Genomic DNA, 20,262 nt, shown 5'->3' on the forward strand with positions numbered 1-20,262 from the left:
GAGGTAGGGGTAGAGGAGAATTCTGGGGATGGCGACCATTCCCGGGACCCCATGGAGACCCTGGCAGAAATTGGGAGACAGGAGCATTAGTTTGCTATTATTGTAAAAAGGAGGGACACTTTAAGAGGGAATGCCGAATGCGGGCCAGGGAGATGCGATCTTACGCATTGATGGAGGCAGATTATGAATAGGCGGTCACGGTTCTCAGTCAGTGCACACCATGGGGCTGCACGGAGAAACACTGGTAAATTTAAGCATAGGACCCCACGGTGACAAAATGACTTTCCTAGTAGACTCCGGGGCAGCTCAGTCTAATATTGTACGATTGCCCGAGTGTGTTACTACAGAAGGGACGGTGATGATTTTGGGAGTGGAGGGGAGAGATTTTGCGGTCCCTAAATTAAAGATGTAAAGATACAAATGTGAGGAAAAATTGTAACAGAGGATATTTTATTAGTTCCCCAAGCTGGGGTTTGGTGTTGGGACGTGATTTACAGGACCAATTGGCTATCGGTAACCGACCACAGGGATCAGGTATCGGGGTTTAATTTTATGTACTGACGGAGGAGGATCGGGGCTAATAAATCCTATGGTATGGGCAAAAAGTGCCAATAGAGGAGACTTAGATGTTCCTCCCCTGCAAGTTAGTCTAAAGAACCCTGACCAGGTAGTTCGACAAAAACGGTATCCAATTCCAATGGCTGGCCGAAAGGGGCTGCAGCCAGTAATTGACCAATTGGTAAAAAAATGGTATACTCAAACCCTAAATGTCACCTTTTAACACTCCAATTTTACCTGTCCAAAAACCAGACAGTACATACCGATTAGTACAGGATTTGAGAGAGTTAAACAAAATTATTCTTACCCATTATCCAGTTGTACCTAACCCTTATACGTTGATGGGTAAGATTGATCCCCATAGTAAGTGCTTCAGTGTAATTGATCTCAAAGGTGCCTTCTGGACTTGTCCTTTGGCAATAGATAGTAGGAACATGTTTGCATTTGAGTGGGAAAATCCTTTTCCAGTAATTAGGAAGATAAGTCCAGAGAGAATACCCGGTATTTTGAAAGTCCCACTTCAAAAGTATGCTCAAGAACTTAGGAAATTCCTTGGTTTGGTGTGATTCTGTAGAATTTGGATTGAGAATTATTCTATCCTGGTCAAATTTCTTTATGATAAACTTGCGACTCTAGGGGGCAAAACTGTTGCCTGGACGGAGGAGGAGATTAAAGATTTTACCTTGGTAAAACAGTGTCTTGCTAGTGCCCTGGTTTTGGCCTTACCTGACCTAAATAAGCCATTTGAACCAAATGCAAAAGACGGTGTGGCCATGGGAGTATTAACACAAGAACTTGCAGGCTTTAGACAACTATTTGCCTTTCTATCAAAGATTTTAGATCTTGTTTGTCGTGGTTGGCCAGAATGTGTGCAAGCAATTGCAACCACTGCTATTTTAGTAGAGGAAGGACGAAAAATTACGTTTGGTGGCCCGATGATACTTCACACCCCTCACACAGTTCGCACCATTCTCTTACAACGTGCCAGAAGGTGGCTTACTGATTCCAGAATTTTGAAGTATGAAGCAATCCTTATAGATAGGGATGATTTGACACTGGTTACAAATAAAAATCAGAATCCAGCCGCCTTCTTGGTTTCTCCAGATTCTGATACTGTCCCCAGTGATTTAGAGCATGTATGCATAGAAGTGATTTACAGACTAAAATTAGAGATGATTTAAGCGATGAACCTTTACGAGAGGGTGAAAGGTGGTTCATTAATGGATCTTCACGCTGCATTGATGGCATTCGTTATAGCTGGTATCGTGTAGTGGACGGGAATGAAGGAGTTGTGATTAAGGCCGATCGTCTCCCCGGTACTTGGTTGGAACAATCCTGTGAATTGTATGCCCTCTGTAGAGCTCTTCAGGGTCTAGAGGGAAAGGTGGGCACAGTCTATACCGACTCCAAGTATGCTTTTGGTGTAGTACACATCTTCAGAAAGATTTGGAAAGAGCGGGGAATGATAACCGGGAAAGGACAAAATTTGATCCATGAGAACTTAATTGTTCAATCCTGAGATGCTCTTATGTTACCTGAGGAGATAGCTGTAGTTCATGTACAAGGCCATCAAATTATTGACAGTCTTGAAGCCCAGGGTAACAGATGGGCAGATGAAGCGGCCAAACAGGCAGCAATATCAAAATCATAGAGATGCAGCTGTTACACCCCACCCCACATGAGATTCAAAAGACTCCCATCTTTTCACAGGAAGAGGAGGTTTATATGAGAATCAGGGAATGCATCAAACTGCAGATGGGTTATGGTGGATGGTAGAGGGACGTCAAGTCCTGAATAAGGCCTTGGCTCATCAAATTAATGATCAGCTCCAGCAGCAAACACACTGGGGAACGCAGGCACTTGTTGATGCCTTTGTACGGTCCTTTAATTGTTCTGGAATATACACCATAGCCAAACAAAGTACACGGGGATGTCCAATTTGTCAGCGAGTGAATAAGAAAGTAATGCGCCATGTAATGCCTGGGGTTCGCGATATGGCCCTACGCCCATTTCAACGAATACAGATTGACTTCATGGAATTACCTAAGATAGGGGTTTATAAATATCTCCTGGTGATGGTGGATTATTTTACTCGTTGGGTTGAGGCTTTCCCGACCCCTAATGATCGTGCTAGCACCGTTATCCGGATATTACTAGAGGCTATTATTCCGCGTTACGGCATTATTCAAACCATTGACTCAGATCAAGGTACACATTTTACCTCTCAGGTACTCCAGAGTGTGTGTAAAATCTTGGGGATAGATTGGCAGTTACACACCCAATGACAGCCCAGAGTTCAGACCGCGTTGTGCGGATGAATCAGACCCTGAAAAATCAACTCACTCGACTTCATGAGGAAACTGGCCTCTCCTGGGTTAAATACTTACCTTTAGCTTTAATCAGGATTCGCACAGCTCCTCGTAAGGACCTTGCTGTCTCACCATCTGAGATGATGTTCAGTCTTCCCTACATTGGCTTCCACACCGATTCCCCTACCCCTGAGGCTAACGACCTCTAAATATTTACAGGGACTTTCCACTTCTTTTTATGACTTAAAACAGAAGGGATTATTCGCTCAAACCCCACCCTTGGACTATCCCATTCATTCCATTAAAGCTGGCAACACCATAAACTCTAACCTATATGGGACGGCCCTCATTGTGTACTTTTGATTACAGACACTGAAGTACGAACAAAAGAAAAGGGATGGACTCTCGTGCAATGTGTTAAGCGTGCTAATCCACAGACTAAAGATGTTGACAATATCCCCTCTCCCTGGCATGCAGTCTCGCATCCTTCTGGACTGAAAGTCACGCTCCACCGAAAAAAATTGTTATAATGTTATTTTTACTATTTGAGGAATTGTTTTCCTGCTGGTTCCAAATTTTTGGGAAACTACCCAATTGTACAATGTATTAAGTCCTCCTGGAATAGGGGCAGCAGAGGTGATAGTTACTTTGAAGAATGGACAAGTTTACCTTTAGAATGCAAACGGGGCACAGGTAGGAAGTGCATTCACAGTGGGGTACCTTATTTAATATGGTTTAATTTAGGATCCCAACATGGACCAGGGAAGCAAAACTGTCCTAGGGGAGTGGCTTGGGTCTGCATCCCTGCATCGACGAGTATTAAATTATGGTACAGAGGAGATGGTGGGAGAATTATAAGGCAAAACATTAGTTAGGGCTATAAATGGAGTGGGAATAAAGGGGATATATATGCTGGTGCTCGCAGACAGGCTGCTATTCACCGTTACGTGAAAATAAGTGGGTAGATTTGAGTCAACAAACAGCTGACTTGCTGGGGTTGAAGAATTGTTGGATTTGTGGAGGCCCAACTAGAGATGGTACCTGGCCCTGACAAGGTGAGCCTTTGGATATATGGGAACTTCTACACTTTAATGATACAACTAATAAAATTGCACTCCCCTCCCAAGCTTGACATCTTGCAAATCATCCATAGGGTGACGAATGCATCCGGAAGGCTGAAGGCCATCACTATAAGGGGGATTCCAGTTGTAAACGACTTAAGCTGCTCAAGAATACTACAACTGTTTGGTACCCCGCAACCCCTACCTGGTAATTCTCTATGAGGAGAGATTCAGATTGTGTGCTTTATGAGAGTATGAATGACACCACTGACATATGGAACTGTTCAGGTAACAATCCTTACCAGGGCATACCCTCGCTTCGGCACATCACTGATGGATGTGCACCAGAGCGTTTCTATTAGATTTGTGGGAATATGGCTTATACCTTTTTAGAACCTGATTGGAGCGGCACTTGTTGTATTGGAATCATTCAACCTCAATTTGTCTTACTGCCTTTGCAGGCCGACCATTACCTTTTCACCAAGTTATATATGTGCCTGATCCCACAATCTCCTCAGGATACACGCCCAAAGAGAGAACTTAAAATTGGAAGTTGGGGTGAAGACTGGCCCCCTGAACATATTCTTTCATATTATGGCCCTGCTACTTGGGCTCAGGATGGATCATGGGGAAATCGAACCCCCATTTATATACTAAATCGTTTGATCAGACTCCAGGCAGTTTTGGAAATTATCACTAATCAGACAGCGACAGCTTTAGATTTATTGGCTGGTGAGCAGCAACAGATACGTGCTACAGCTCATCAAAATCACCTGGCCCTCGATTACTTGTTGGATGCTGAAGGTGGCGTCTGGAAAACTGAACCTTACCAATTGTTGTTTGAAAATTGATGACAATGGCCAGGCGGTAAAAAATATTTCTTCAGGAATTTGAAAACTTTCCCATGTCCTGGTCCAGATTCGGCATCCTTGGTCCGGTATGTGGTGGACTAAACTTTTTACTGATGACTGGAGATGGATACACACGGCCCTTATAGCAGCTGGGCTTTTTATTTTAGCCCTCATAATAATTCCCTGCCTAATGTCTTGTGTGCAGTGTTTAATTCAATGGGCCCTTCGTCAGGTCACTACAACCCAAATGTTGTATGCTTGCCAAACTCCGTCTGATGATGCTGAGGCCGCAGTTCGTTTGCTCACTTGCTGGGAAAAGGACCAAGCTTAAAAGAACACCACTGAATGAGGGTTTACTAAGCGTAGCTAAAGAAAAAGGGTGGATTGTAAGGAATACTGGAATGTGAGGAGTCAAGTAGTGCTAATTAAGAATGAAGAATGATGGGTTAAATCAGGGTGAAGGGATACTGGAATGTGAGGAAGGTTTAAACAAGTATAATAAAATAGGGGTCTTCCAAACAAGTAGATAGATTTAGCAAGTCTTGGGGGTTGATTAATGAGTAAAGAACAAAGACATGATATTTCCTGGTAAACAAGTTTGCATAAACTTATAAGAAGTTAGAATACACGTAGACAGAATTACCTAATGCTAAACCAATACAGGAGGCAGAAGAATGTTAAGGGGGAAGGTACATCTGTATTGAAATGAAATGTATAAAAGTTGGGTAAGCCCCAGTATCAGGGTGTATTCCCAGGGTAAGGGGAAGCACCCAACTTTGCATTGTTGTAAAATTATAATAAATGTTCTTTGTTCTCAATTTTTGTCTCGAGTGTAATCTGTGAAGGCACCTCTGCTTCTAACAGTGGGGAGGGAAGAAGGTGGTGGGGGGTGGGTGGGTGGGGAGTAAAGTTGATGGGGTGTGGTGTGGGTGGGGAGGGAAGATGGTGGTTGGTGGGTGGGGAGGGAAGATGTTGGTGGGCGGTTGTGGATGGAAGATGGTAGGGGTTGGTGGTGAGGGGAATAGTTGAGGGCTGGGTGGGGAGGGGAATAGTTGCTGGGTTGTTGGGGAGAGGAAGGTGGGGGGTGGGTGGGGGAGTGGAAAGTTGGGGGGTGAATCGGTAGGGAAAGAGGGTGGGGTGTGTGTTGTGAGGGAAGATGATGAGGGTTGGTAGGGAGGGAAGAAGGTGGGGGGTGTTAAGCATGGGGAATAGCTGAGGGGTGGATGGGAGGTAAGATTGTGGGAGGTGAAGGACGTGGGGGCTTGATGGGGAAGGGAAAAAGTTGGGGGTGGGTGTTGAGGGGAAGAAGTTGGGGGAGAATGGGGATGGGAAGAGGGTGGGGGTTAGAATGGGAGGAGAAAGTGGGGGTGAAATAGGGAAGAAGGTGGGGGTTGCATAGGGAGGGGAAGAAGGTGTGGGTGGAATGGAAGTTGGTGGCGGGTGGATGGGGAGGGGAAGAAGGTGGGGGTGGAATTGGAGGAGAAAAAGATGAGTGTTCAATAGGGAGGGGATGAAGGTGGGGAGGGAAGAAGGTGGGGGAAGGTAGTGGGGTGGTGTGTGGGGAGGGTAGATGGTGGGATGGGGTGTGGGTGGGGAGGGAAGATAGTGGGGTTTGGTAGGCAGGGAAGAAGGCGGGATGGGGGAGGGGAATGAACTTGAGGCATGGATGTCCACATGGAAATAGGATATCGTGGCCATCAGTGAAACGGTTGCAGGAAGAGTATATTTGGCAGTTAAATATACCAGATTTTGTTTTCGGCATGATAGAATGGTTGGGAGGGGTGGGGGGAATAAAAGGTGGAGGAGTTGCATTGCTTATTAGAGAGGACATTATAGCAGTGCTGTGGCAGGATGGTTTGGTGGGATTGTCCAGCTGGTTTATTTGGGTAGAATTGAGGAATGGCAGAGTCATAAGGACATTAATGGGAGTGTATTATAGACGACCAAATGGGCTGAGAGAATTAGAGGAGCAAATGTGTAAGGAGTTTGCATATATGTGTAATAAACATAAGTTGGTAGTTATGGAAGACTACATTAACTGGGATGCCCATACAGTAAGAGGGCTGGATGGGGCAGGGTTTGTTAAGTGTGTTCAGGAAAGTTTTCTTAATCAATATGTCAGAGAACTGACTTGAGAGGGGGGAGTATTGGATCTCCTATTAGGGAACGAGATAGGTCAGGTGACAAAGGTTTGCGTTGGGGAACACTTTGGGCCTAGTGATCACAATACTATTAGTTTGAGGTTAGTAATGGAAAAGAATAGAGGTGGGTCAAAGATTGAGATTCTTGATTGGAAGAAAGCAAATTTCAAGGGGATGTGAAATGATTTGGAGGGTGTGGATTGGGATATTCTCAGGGAAGAATGTAAAAGATAAATGGGGGATCTCAAAGGAGAAATTCTGAAGGCACAGAGTCTGTCTGTTCCTGTGAGGATTAAAGGAAAGGTTAGAAAATGTAGGATGTCTTTGTTTTCTAAAGATATTGGGAACCTGGTTTGGAGGAAGAGGGATGTGTACAACAGATATAAACAGCAGGCAGCGGATGAACTGCTTGAGGAATATAAGAAGTGTAAAAGAAAACAAGAAATCAATGAGATCGGCTAAAAGGAGAAACGTGGCTGCTTTGGCAGGAAAATTAAATATAAATCCAAAGGGTTTCTTTATGTACATTAAAAGTAAAATAATAGTGAAGGATAAAATTGGACCCCTTGAAGATCAGGGGGGTAGCTCTGTGAGAAGCCAGAGGAGATGGGATAAATTTTTAATGATTTTTTAAATTCCGTATTCACTAAGGAAAATAATATTGACCCAGATGAAGTGGAGAAATATGGTCAGGAGCTCATGGATAATGTGAGGATTAAAGATTAATGTTGGCTATAATGAAAAATATCAAGGTGGATAAATCTCCAGGTCCTGGCAAAATAATCCATCGGTCCCTGAGGGAGGTTAGTGAACAAATAATGTGGATGTTGACAGAAATATTTATAATGTCACTGGCCTCGGGGGAGTTGCCAGGGGATTGGAGGGTGGCTCATGTTGTTCCGCTGTTCAAATAAGCATCCAAAAGTATACCTGCTAATTATAGGCCTGTAAATCTAACAATTGTGGTGGGTAAATTAATGGGAAGTGTTCTTAGAGATGTTATATGCAACTATTTAGAAAGACAGGATTTGTTTCGGAGTAGTCAGCATGGTTTTGTACGCGGTACTTCATGTTTAACAAATCTTGTAGAGATTTTCGAGGAGGTTACTAAAAAGGTTGATGGGAAGGTGGTGGATGTTGTCTATCTGGACTTTAGTAAGGCTTTTGACAAGGTTCCCCATGAGAGGTTAGTAAGTAAGGTGGAAGCATTAGGTATTAATGAAGTAGAGAAATGGATTCAGAAAATGTGGAAAATTGTTTATAGAATTGGAGGCCGGTCATGAGTGGAGTGCCTCAGGGATGAGTACTGGGTCCACTGCTGTTATATATATTAATGATCTAGATGATAGGGTGGTAAATTGGATTAGTAATTTTGCAGATGATACAAAGGTTGGTGGTGTTGTGGACCGTGAGGATGATTATCAAAGTTTACAGGGTGATATAGGACAGTTAGAAGAATGGGCTGAAAGATGGCAGATGGAGTTTAATACTGATAAATGTGAGTGCTACATTTTGGTAGGAATAATCAAAACCTGCCATACATGTTAAATGGTGGACAATTGAGGAATGCAGTGGAACAGAGATTTGGGCATCATGGTACATAATTCCCTGAAAGTTGAATCACATTGGATAGGGTGGTGAAGAAGGCATTTATAAATCAGAGTATAGAACACGGGAGTTGGGATGTTATGTTGAAATTGCATAAGGCATTGATGAGGCCAAATTTGGAATATTGTGTGCACTTTTGGTCACCAAATTGCAGGAAAGATATTATCAGAACAGAGAAGAGGTTTACGAGAATGTTGCCAGGATTTCATGGTTTGAGTTACAGGGAAAGATTGGGCAGGCTGTGGCTTTATTCCCTGGAGCATGGAAGGTTGAAGGGAGATTTGATAGAGGTATTCAAAAGTATAAGGGGAAGAAGTGAGATCGATGGTAATATTCAAGGAAATGTTGGATAGATATATGGACAGGATAGGTGTGGAGGGTTATGGGCTGAATGCAGGTTAGTGGGACTTGGTGGGAGAAGATGTTCAGCATGGACTAGTAGGGCCGAACTGGCCTGTTTCTGTGCTGTAAATGGTTATATAGTTACTGCATTCCCCTATCTAGCCTGCTTGTCACATCATCAAAGAATTCCAACAGCTTTATCAAGCAAGATTTTCCCATAAGGAAACCATGCTGGCTTTGGCCTGTCTTGTCATGTGTCTCCAAGTACTCCATCGCCTCATCTTTGACAATCGATCCAACATCTTCTCAACCACTGACGTCAGGCTATAATTTCCTTTCTGCTGCCTGTGTTCCTTCTTGAATAGTGAAGTGACATTTCCAATTTTCCAGTCCTCTGGGACCAGACCAGAATTTATTGATTCCTGAAAGACAATTTCCAGAACCTTCACAATCTCTACTGCTTCTTTCAGAACCAAGGGTATAATCCATTTGGTCCAGGAGACTAATCCATGGAAAGGTGGAGCCAGTCAGAATTTTAATTTCATGGAAGTCCACATTTCAGAAGTCTTTCGCTGAAGCCAGAAAATTGACACAACTGTGAAGGAAGCACACCAACACATGAAGGTTGCACATAGTGTCGAAGGTTGCCGTAGGTTACCACAGGATATAGACAGGATGCAGAGTTGGACAGAGAAGTGGCAGATAGAATTCAATCCAGATAAGTGTGAAATGATGCATTTTTGTAGGTTGATCATATAGGTGAAGTGTTTGGTTAAAGACAGGACTCTTAACAGTGTGGAATATGAGGCGGACCTTGGGGTCCAAATTATAGATCGTTCAATATTGACACACATGTTGATAGAGTAGTTAAGAAGGCTTCTGGAATACTGGCCTTCATTGGTCGGAAGATTGAGTTCAAGAAATGTGCGGTAATGTTGAAGCTCTATAAAACTGCTGAGGCCACATTTGGAATAATATATTCAGTTCTGGTTGCCTCATTACACAAAAGATGTGGAAGCTTTGGAAAGGGTGCAGAGAAGATTAACCAAGGTGTTGCCTAGATTGGAGAACATGCCTTATGAGGAAAGTTAACAGACAGAGATTTTATCTTAGGAGTATAAAGGGATTAGGGGATTAGAGTTGACAATAGAGGTCTACAAGATTATGAGAGGCATAGATCATGGACCTCTTTCCTGGGGCAATAATAGAAAATACCAGCAGTCATGTGAAGAAGGTAAGGGGAGGAAAGTTTAGAGGAGACACCAGGAGTTAGGTTTTTACACAGAGTATTAGAAATAGAAGTACCTTAACAGAAATTGCTCGAGACAAAAATTGAGAACAAAGAACATTTATTACAACAACAATGCAAAGTTGGGTGCTTCCCCTTACCCTGGGAATACACACATACACTGGGGCTCACCAACTTTTATACAGTGAATTTCAGTATCAGAATACCCACCCCCTTACATTCTTCTGCCCCCTGGATGGGTTTGGCATAGGCAATCTTTCCTGCCTACGTGCAGTTTTTGGAGGACCAGGGGGTATCCTGTCAGTGTCCTCTCATATCATTATCCCCATTGTCCTTATTCACAAACTTCCCCTTGTCCCCATTCACACCTTTCCAACTCTCAGAGCTACAGTCCCTTCATATGCAGAGTTCGCTACTCCTGTCTAGGGTTTACTAATTAAAATATGCCTAACTTGATAAATCTGTGTATGGCTTACTAATTATATATGTAGAACTTGGTACTTCTGTCTAGGGCTAGGAGACCCTTATCTCATCCAGACTATCTCAACTTCCTACATTCTATTATTCCTTACCTCTCCTTATCTTATTCATACGGTGGGCTCACTGATCCTGTCCAAAAGACTAGAAGATTCTTATCTTAGAGGCTGACTCTGCTTCCTGCATTCTAATTTCCATGCTTAGCCTGTTTATACTGGTTTAATCCATCACTCCACATGTCTGCATTAGTTTCCCCATCTTTCATATTTTTATGTCAAGTTTCCTCATCTCTCACAATCCTCACTTCTCTTTTAGATCAGTGTCACTGATCTGTCAAATAAAATGTGCTATTGCTAAAGTTGGTCTTTCTCCCAGCGGGTCAATAAACGAATTGTAGTCTCATAAGTATCCATTTGGGAAACACACACCCCTTGAGTTATAGAAATAGGGGTCCGCAAAATCATGAAATAAATACCAGCCTTTAGGTAGGGGAGCACCACACTGACCAGAATAGTGAGTCCTGCTGCTGTCAGGGCTGTGAGTATCAGGCTCCAGTTTTCAGTTAAAAGTCGAGTCCATCCCACATCAGTCCATGGTTGCCAAGTCTGAACATGGGCATGGGAAGATTTTTGTCCAAGTCCTGAAGCAGTGTCTTTAACCGCCTGACTGTTGTAAGCATTGTCAGTACAGATTCTCGCACAAACGCTGTCTCCAGCACCCAACGAGCAATAGAGAGCCAGGCAGTTTCGTTGAATCGTTGCTGTAGCTGTAGTCTTTCTTCAGCCCCTAAATTCAGGGCCATCGCCGTCCGTTCGGCGACGATCTCCAAAGCCTCCTGGAGTCTGAACAAATGATTTAAATGCCCAGCAGCTTTAGTATTCTGGAGCTGTTTACTTCGTTGATAATTGGAACTCCCCTTACAGTGGTGGGTGGCATTTAACAGTTGGACTGGCTGTGTAACCCAAAGGATGCTTTAGAATAGCACAGGTTGGGGAGGGGTGTTTCTTGTAACTTAATCTGTGAGTTGTAGCCTGTCTGCGAACATTAGCATATGTATCAACTCTCTCTCTACCACATGTAGAATCCTGACAATTATCCTGTCTGCCTTTGTGCCCACATCTGCCTTGTGCTAAACCATTAAAACTGATGTTGTAAATATTTGCAGAGTCCAAAAACCCATTAAAATCATCATATTGAGAGGTGTTCTGTGCCCCTGGTCCACATTTGAAATCTACATTAACCCCTACCTTCCTATGATCGTACCCTATATCTATGTCCCATCTACATTGTAAAGTAAAATAATGACCATCTATGCTGCCCCTATTCCAGGACGACTTAATACATTTTGAAAATTTCAGTGATATCCCAGAATTTGGGATGCAACTATTAAATAGTACAATAAAAATTAAAAACAACATTACAAGGCTTTTTCAAGTCAGGATGAAGGACTGCACGCCAGGTGGAGGGTGGATTTTCAAGATCTGTAGTCTGTGGTTCAGCAGCTCGTTTGATTCGTTGGATGTGGCTTCAACCCTTTTCTTTCGTTCGTACAGCGGTGTCTGTAATCAAAAGTACACAGTAGGGGCCATCCCCGACAGGTTTTAGTTGTTTATCTTGCCAAGCTTTAACAAATACCCAATCACCAGGTTTAATAGAATGAATTGGATACTCCAGGGGTGGAGTTTGAGAAGTAAACCCTTCTGTTTTAATTCAAGGAGTGAAGCAGACAGTTCCTGTAAATATTTAGAGATATATTGGTCATTAGCCTCAGGGATGGGAGTATCAGTGTGGAATCCCATGTAAGGAAGACCAAACATCATCTCATATGGTGAGACAGCAAGGTCTTTACGAGGAGCTGTGAGAATCCTGATTAAAGCTAAGGGCAAGCATTTAATCCAGGAGAGGCCAGTTTCCTCATGAAGTCGAGTGAGCTGGTATTTCAAATTCTGATTCATTCGCTCAACCCTGCCCGAACTCTGGGGGTGCCATGGGGTATGGAGCTGCCAGTCAAAGCCCAATCTTTTACAAATCCCCTGGAGTACCCGAGAAGTGAAGTGTGTACCACGATCCGAGTCGATGGTCAGGATAATCCCATACCGTGGAATTACAGAATCCAGCAGTACTCTGATAACGGTACTGGCACGATCATTCGGGGTCGGGAAAGCCTCAACCCATCGTGTGAAATGATCTACCATCACCAACAGGTACTTGTAAATACCTATCTTAGGTAACTCTGTGAAGTCCACTTGTATGCGTTGGAAAGGACGTACAGCGATATCGCGACCGCCAGGCATTACCTGGCGCATGACCTTATTAATCCTCTGACAAATTTGGCACCCCTGGGTACTCTGCTTGGCTATAGTGTAAATGCCTGAACAATGAAAGGAGCGAACAAAAGTGTCGACAAGTGCATGGGCTCCCCAGTGTGTCTGTTGATGGAGCTGGTCAAACAGTTGCCGTGCCAAAGCTTTATTCAGCACTTGGTGTCCTTCAGCTGTCCACCACAACCCATCACTTGTTTGACGCATCCCCTGATCCCTCATATCAACCTCCTCCTCTTGTGAAAGGATGGGAGTCTTTTTAAGCTCCTGTGGGATGGGGAGGAACAGCTGTATGTCCACTTTCGCAGTGAGCGCTGCCTGTTTAGCAGCTGCATCTGCCTGTCTGTTGCCCTGTGCTTCAGGGCTGTCACCAGTTTGATGGCCCCGTACATGGACCACAGCTATTTCCTCAGGTAAAGTCAGAGCCTCCAAGGATTGGACAATTAGGTTCTCATGCATCAATTTCTGTCCTTTTCCCGTTATCATTCCCCGTTCCTTCCAGATTTTCCCAAAGGTGTGCACTACCCCAAAAGCGTATTTTGAATCTGTGTAGATTGTGCCCACCTTATTTCCCAGACCTTGGAGAGCTCAACAGAGGGCATATAATTCGCAAGACTGGGCTGACAAGTGACCGGGAAGGCGACCGGCTTCAATAACTACCCCCTCATTCCCATCCACTATACTATATCCGCTATAGCGAGTGCCATCAATACAGTGGGAAGAGCCATCAATAAATCACCGTTCTCCCTCCTGTAAAGGCTTATCACTCAAATCTTCTCTAATCTTAGTCTGCAGGTCTATCACTTCCAAACATATATGCTCTAACTCATTGATTGTGTTGGGAGAGGTTGGAGCGACTAAAAAGGCTGCTGGATTATGTTCTCTACTTGTAGTCAGAGTTAGATCATCCCTATCCATCAAGATCGCTTCGTATTTCAAGATTCTAGAATCTGTAAGCCACCTACCAGCACGCTGTAACAGAATATTGCGAACGGTGTGAGGAGTGTGTAGTATCATCGGGGCACCAAATGTAATTTTTCGTGCTTCTTCAACTAAAATAGCATTGGCTGCGATAGCTTGAACACATTCTGGCCAACCACGACAAACAGGATCCAAAACTTTTGAGAGAAAAGCAACTGACTGCCTGCTGCCTGCCCTTTCTTGTGTTAAAACACCGGATGCTACACCCCCTTTTGCGTTAGTATAAAGGTCAAAAGATTTATTAAGGTTGGGTAAAGCCAACACTGGGGCACTAACAAGGTGCTGTTTCACCAAGTTAAAATTATTAATCTCTTCTTCCGTCCAAACTTGCGCTTCGCCCCCTAGAATCGCGAGTTTATCGTAAAGGAATCAAACTAGATTAGAATAATTTTCTATCCAAATTCTACAGTATCCCAATAGACCAAAGAATTTCCTGAGTTCTTGGGCATTCTTAGGAGGTGGGATCTGTAGAATACCTTGTATCCTTTCTGGACTGATCTTTCTGGTTCCCTGACTTACCAAATGACCCAGGTATTTAACCTCTGGTTGTACGAATTGTAATTTGGATTCACTCACCCTGAGACATTTCTTTTCGAGAAAATTCAAAAGTGCAGTGGTATATAGTTTAGCTGATTCATACGTCCTTCCCGTAATTAATAAATCGTCTACATATTGAATTAACTGACAACTCTCTTCCTGAGGAGCCTCCTCTAATATTTGTTCTAGGACCTGGCCAAATAAGTTTGGTGATTCCGTAAAGCCCTGAGGGAGTACGGTCCACCTGTATTGATTTTTACGTCCTGTAAAAGGATTCTCCCATTCAAAAGCAAACATATCTCTGCTCTCTGCTGCTAACGGGCAGGTCCAGAAAGCATCCTTGAGGTCAATTACGCTAAACCATTTACTGTGGGGATTAGGTACGACAGGGTGACGGGTGAGAATAATTTTGTTTAGTTCCCTCCAGTCCTGTACTAATCTATAGGTACCGTCTGGTTTTTGGACGGGTAAGATTGGGGTATTAAAAGGTGACATACAATGTTCTAGAATGCCATCTTTCATCAATTGGTCAGGTACTGGCTACAGCCCCTTTCGGCCAGCTATTGGAACAGGATACTGCTTTCGCCTAATAATCTGCTCAGGATCTTTTAAGGTAACTCGTAGGGGAGGGATATGTAACACTCCTCTATTGCCTCTTCCTGCCCATACTCCAGGATTTATGAGTTCCCGATCCTCCTCACTTAATACATATAGTTGAACCCCAATACCTGATTCTTGTGGTCTGGTGCCGATAGCCAATTGATCTTGTAAATCCCATCCCAGCGAACAAACTCCAGCTTGGGGAACTAGTAAGAGATCCTCCGTTATAACCTTTTCTCCCATCTGTATCCTAACATCTCTTAATACAAGGACCGGGAAATCTCTTCCCCCTACCCCTGAAATCATTATTGTCCCTTCTACCCTCACACCCTCGGGTGGGTGTAATATACTAGACCGGGCTGCCCCGGAATATACTAAGAATATCATCCTATCACTGTGGGGTCCTATGTTTAAATTTACCAGTAGTACTCCGTGCAGCCCCACAGTGTGTATTGACTGAGAACCGTGACTCCCCTATTCATAGTCTGTTTCCATCAGGGCATACGATCGCGTCTCCCTGGCTCGCATGGGGCAATCTCTCTTGAAGTGTCCCTCCTTGTTACAATAGTAGCAGACCATTGTTCCCACTTCCCAATTCCTAGTTGGGTCTCCCTGGGGTCCCGGGAATGGTTGGCATCCCCGGAATCCTCCTCTACTCCTTCCTCTACTCTGGACCCTATTTCCCCACCCCTGGCTCTCCTCTCAATGCCCAGGAGCTGGCACAAAGTCCCTACCGTTTCCTTGCTGTCCCTCCACAGCTCCCTTAAATGCCTGCATTAAAATCTTAGCCTTTCCCTTCTGCTTATCCTCAGTACTCTGTACAAAGGCTTTTTGTGCAATTTGTAGAAGCTGGGTTATTCCCTGCTCATGCCAATTCTCAGTTTTCTGTAATTTCCTCCTTATGTCTGGGGCTGAATTTGTAATGAAACTCGTTAATACTAATTGTTCCCCTGCTGGGGATTCTATATCCAGACCCCCATATTGCTGTATAGCCGTACGCATTCTTTTCAAAAATGCCGAGGGGGTCTCCTCGGGTCCCAGAGGAACTTCGAATGCCTTTTTAAAGTTCTGTCCCTTCAGAACAGATTCCCTGATTCCTTTAATCAGATTAGCCTTATACTCTTCCATTAATACCTGACCATCATTGGTATTTTTATCCCAATTAGGTCTAGCCAAGGGGAATTTAGCTTCTCCAGGTCCCCCTTGGTGATCCCGATCCCAGACTCTAATCCCTGCCTGGCGAATCATTCCACGCTCATCCAGGGTAAACAGAGTCCTAAATATAGCCGTTAATTCAACCCATGTATATATATTCTGTCCTAACAATTGATCTAATTGTTCAGCGCATCCCTGGGGATCCTCTATCAGGGAAATCATTTCCCTCTTAAAATTATGCACCTCCGTACTGGTCAAGGGCACATTTACAAAACCAAGACCCCCTCCCACGGGAACCTCCCGCAGGGGTCTCATCCAGCTAACTTCTAGCTTATTATTTCTGAAATCCTGCTCTTCAGAAACTGACTCACAGTATCCTGCCCTTTCTTCCAATAGGTTCTCACTCTGCTCAAAACTAAACTTGCCTCTGTCTCTCGTAGGCAATCTAATACTTTGCGAACGGGTTAACATGCCACCCCTATTCTCTTAGTTGCAGGGGAGGAGGGGAAGGTGCGGAAGGGTAGAGCACAGGAGGGGGGGATAGATAGGAACTGGTAAAGGAGGGGCTTAGGGTGGAGGAAAGGAATGTAACACATCGCATCCTTGTGTCTCAGGTATAAGGGGTTCCTCATCCCTCTTGTCCTCACTTCTCTTTTCGTTCAGGACCAGTTGGTCAACCGATCCCCTGAGCCAGCAGGCGGCATATTCCCTGCTTTCACTGTTATCCCTTTGATTCTTATACAGCCAGATGTTAAGTTCCTGACACATCCAGTCATCCTCGTATCCGAGCCTCGGCCAATATACCGAGCTCCCTTTAATAGGGCCTTTAACCCATTCCAGACAACAGTACTTAATCATGATAAGTTTGTCTTTTCCCCGGGTTCTCCCCGAACCCCAGTCAGATAACATTACTCCTAACGGACTCTGTTTGGTTATCTGATCATCCAATCCTTCACTTTCTCACTGCCCATACCTCTCATACTGACAGGTATAAAAATTTCTCTTACCAGATCCAGTAGCTACTCTTAGCGCGTTTCCTTAACGTTCTCCCGTCGTTTGTTCTCAATGCCTCTTCTCGGATATCACTCGTTTCTTCCACTGACTAGCCACCCGTCGTCCGTGAGTCCAGCTGAATCAGCTGGGGTGCACCTACCCCCATCATCGGGCACTCTGTAAGTGGAGGGAGTGTGATCCCGGACGAATCCCCATTTGTTAGAAAAAGAAGTACCTTAACAGAAATTGCTCGAGACAAAAATTGAGAACAAAGAAAATTTATTATAACAACAATGCAAAAGTTGGGTGCTTCCCCTTACCATGGGAATACACACATACACTGAGGCTCACCCAACTTTTATACAGTGAATTTCAGTATCAGAATACCCACCCCCTTACATTCATCTGCCCCCTGGATGGCAATCCTTCCTGCCTACCTGCTGTTTCTGTGAACTTGGAGGAGCAGGGGATATCCTGTCGGTTTCTTCTCATGTCATTATCCTCATTGTCCTTATTCACAACCTTGCCCTTGTCCCCATTCACACCTTTCCGACTCTCAGAGCTACAGTCTCTTCATATGCAGAGTTCGCTAATCCTGTCTAAGGTTTACTAATTTAATATGCATAACTTGATAAATCTGTGTATGGCTTACTAATTATATATCTAGAAGTTGGTACTTCTGTCTAGGACTAGGAGACCCTTATCTCATCCAGACTATCTCAACTTCCGACATTCAATGATTCCTTACCTCCCCTTATCTTATTCATACGGTGGGCTCACTGATCCTGTCGAAAAGTCTAGAAGATTCTTATCTTACTCTGCTTCCTGCATTCTAATTTCCATGCTTAGCCTGTTCTTACTGGTTTAATCCATCACTCCACATGTCTGCACTAGTTTCCCCATCTTTCATATTTTTATGTCAAGTTTCCTCATCTCTCACAGTATGGAGTGAGTTTGACTGTGTGACATTGTTATGTGTGAGATTCGCACCGTGTAAACTTGTTATGTGGGTGAGTTTCACAGTGTTACCTTGTATTTCGCTAAATTCGACATTGAAAATGTTATGTTAGTGAATTCCTCAGTGTAACCTTTTTAGGTGAGTGAGTCCCACACTGTAAACACGCCGCTGTACCATTTCACATCTGGCATCTGGCACGAATTCCATTCCACATCCGGTATCTGTCCAGAAGATCATTCTACTCTGGCATCTCGCTGCTGTACCATTACACACCCAGCATCTGTCATGAAGTCCATTCCACATCCGGATTCTCACAGAAGGACCATTCCACCTCCGGCATTTGGCAGGTGGACCATTCCACATCTGGCATCTGGCAGGTGGACCATTCCACATCTGCCATCTGGCAGGCATACAATTCCACATCTGGCATCTGGCACAAATTATATTGTACATCCAGAGTCTCACATGAGGAACATTCCACCTCCGGCATCTGGCAGATGTACCATTCCACATCCGGAATGTGTCAGAGGAACATTCCACATCCAGCATCTTCCAGGTGGACAATTCCACATCCATCATCTGTTAGGCTGAGCAGTCCATGTCCAGCAAATGGCAGGAAGATGATACCAGATTCAGCATCTTACAGGCAGACCATTCCACATCCAGCATCTGGCAGGTAGTCAATTCTAAATGCGGCATATCGCTGGCAGACCAGTCCACATCTGGCATCTATCAGGCAGACTAGTCAATATCTGGCATCAAGTGGGTGGACAATGCCACATCTGGCATCAGGCAGGCCGACCACTCCACATCCTGCATCTGGGAAAAAAAATCATTCTACATCTGGCATCTGGCAGCAAACCATTCCCCATCCTGCAACTGGCAGGTGGTCTATTCCACTCAAGCATCAGCCAGGCAAACCATTCCATATCCAGCATCTGGCAGAGGACCATTCCACATCCTGCAACTGACAAGCATACCATTTCACATCTGGCATCTGGCACGAATTTCATTCCACATCCGGCATCCGTCCAGAAGATCATTCTACATCCGGCATCTCGCCGCTGTACCATTACATGTCCGGCATCAGGTACAAAGTCCATTCCACATCCGGATTCTCACAGAAGGACCATTCCAAATCCGGCATCTGGCAGGTGGAACATTCCACATCTGGCGTCTCGCAGGTGGACAATTATACCTCCGACATCTTGCAGGTGGACAATTCCACATCTAGCATCTGGCACGAATTATATTGTACATCCACATTCTCACATGAGGACCATCTGGCAGATGTGCCATTCCAAATCCGGAATGTGTCAGAGGAACATTCCATATCCAGCATCTTCCAGATGGACAATTCCACATCTAGCATCTGTTAGGCAGAGCAGTACATGTCCAGCAAATGGCAGGAAGATGATACCAGATTCAGCATCTTACAGGCAGACCATTCCATATCTAGCATCTGGCAGGTAGTCAATTCTAAATCCGGCATCCCACTGGCAGACCAGTCCAAATCTGGCATCTGGCAGGCCAACCACTCCACATTCAGTATCTGGCAGGAGTACCATTCCACATCTGGCATTTGGCAGCTAACAAATCCACATCCGGCGATTGACAGTATAAATTTGTTATGTGAGTGAGTTCCACAGTGTATCCGTGGTATGTGAGTCAGTTCTACAGTGTAAACTTTTCGTATGAGAGAGTTGCACAGTATAATTTTGTTTACTTAGTGTAACCCATATTCCAAACTATACGTTAGTGTGTCCCACAGAGTAAACTTGTTGTGTGAGTAATTTAGACAGTGTGACCTTGTTTTGTGAGTGATTCCCACCATGTAAACTTGTTATGTGTCTGAGTTTCACAGTGTAACCTTGTAATTTTGCTAAATTCGATATAGAAAATGTGATGTTAGTGAGTTCCACAGTGTAACCGTGTTATGTGAGTCAGTTCCACAGTGTAAACATCATGTGAGAGAGATGCACAGTATAATTTTGTTTACTTTGTGAAACCCATATTCTAAACTCTATGTTAGTGTGTCCCACAGTGTAAACTTGTTATGTAATTTACATAGTGTGACCTTGTTATGTGAGAGAGTCCCACCGTTTGACCTTGATATATGAG

Source organism: Narcine bancroftii, chromosome 3, assembly GCF_036971445.1.
Source record: "Narcine bancroftii isolate sNarBan1 chromosome 3, sNarBan1.hap1, whole genome shotgun sequence".
NCBI classification, from domain to species: domain Eukaryota; kingdom Metazoa; phylum Chordata; class Chondrichthyes; order Torpediniformes; family Narcinidae; genus Narcine; species Narcine bancroftii.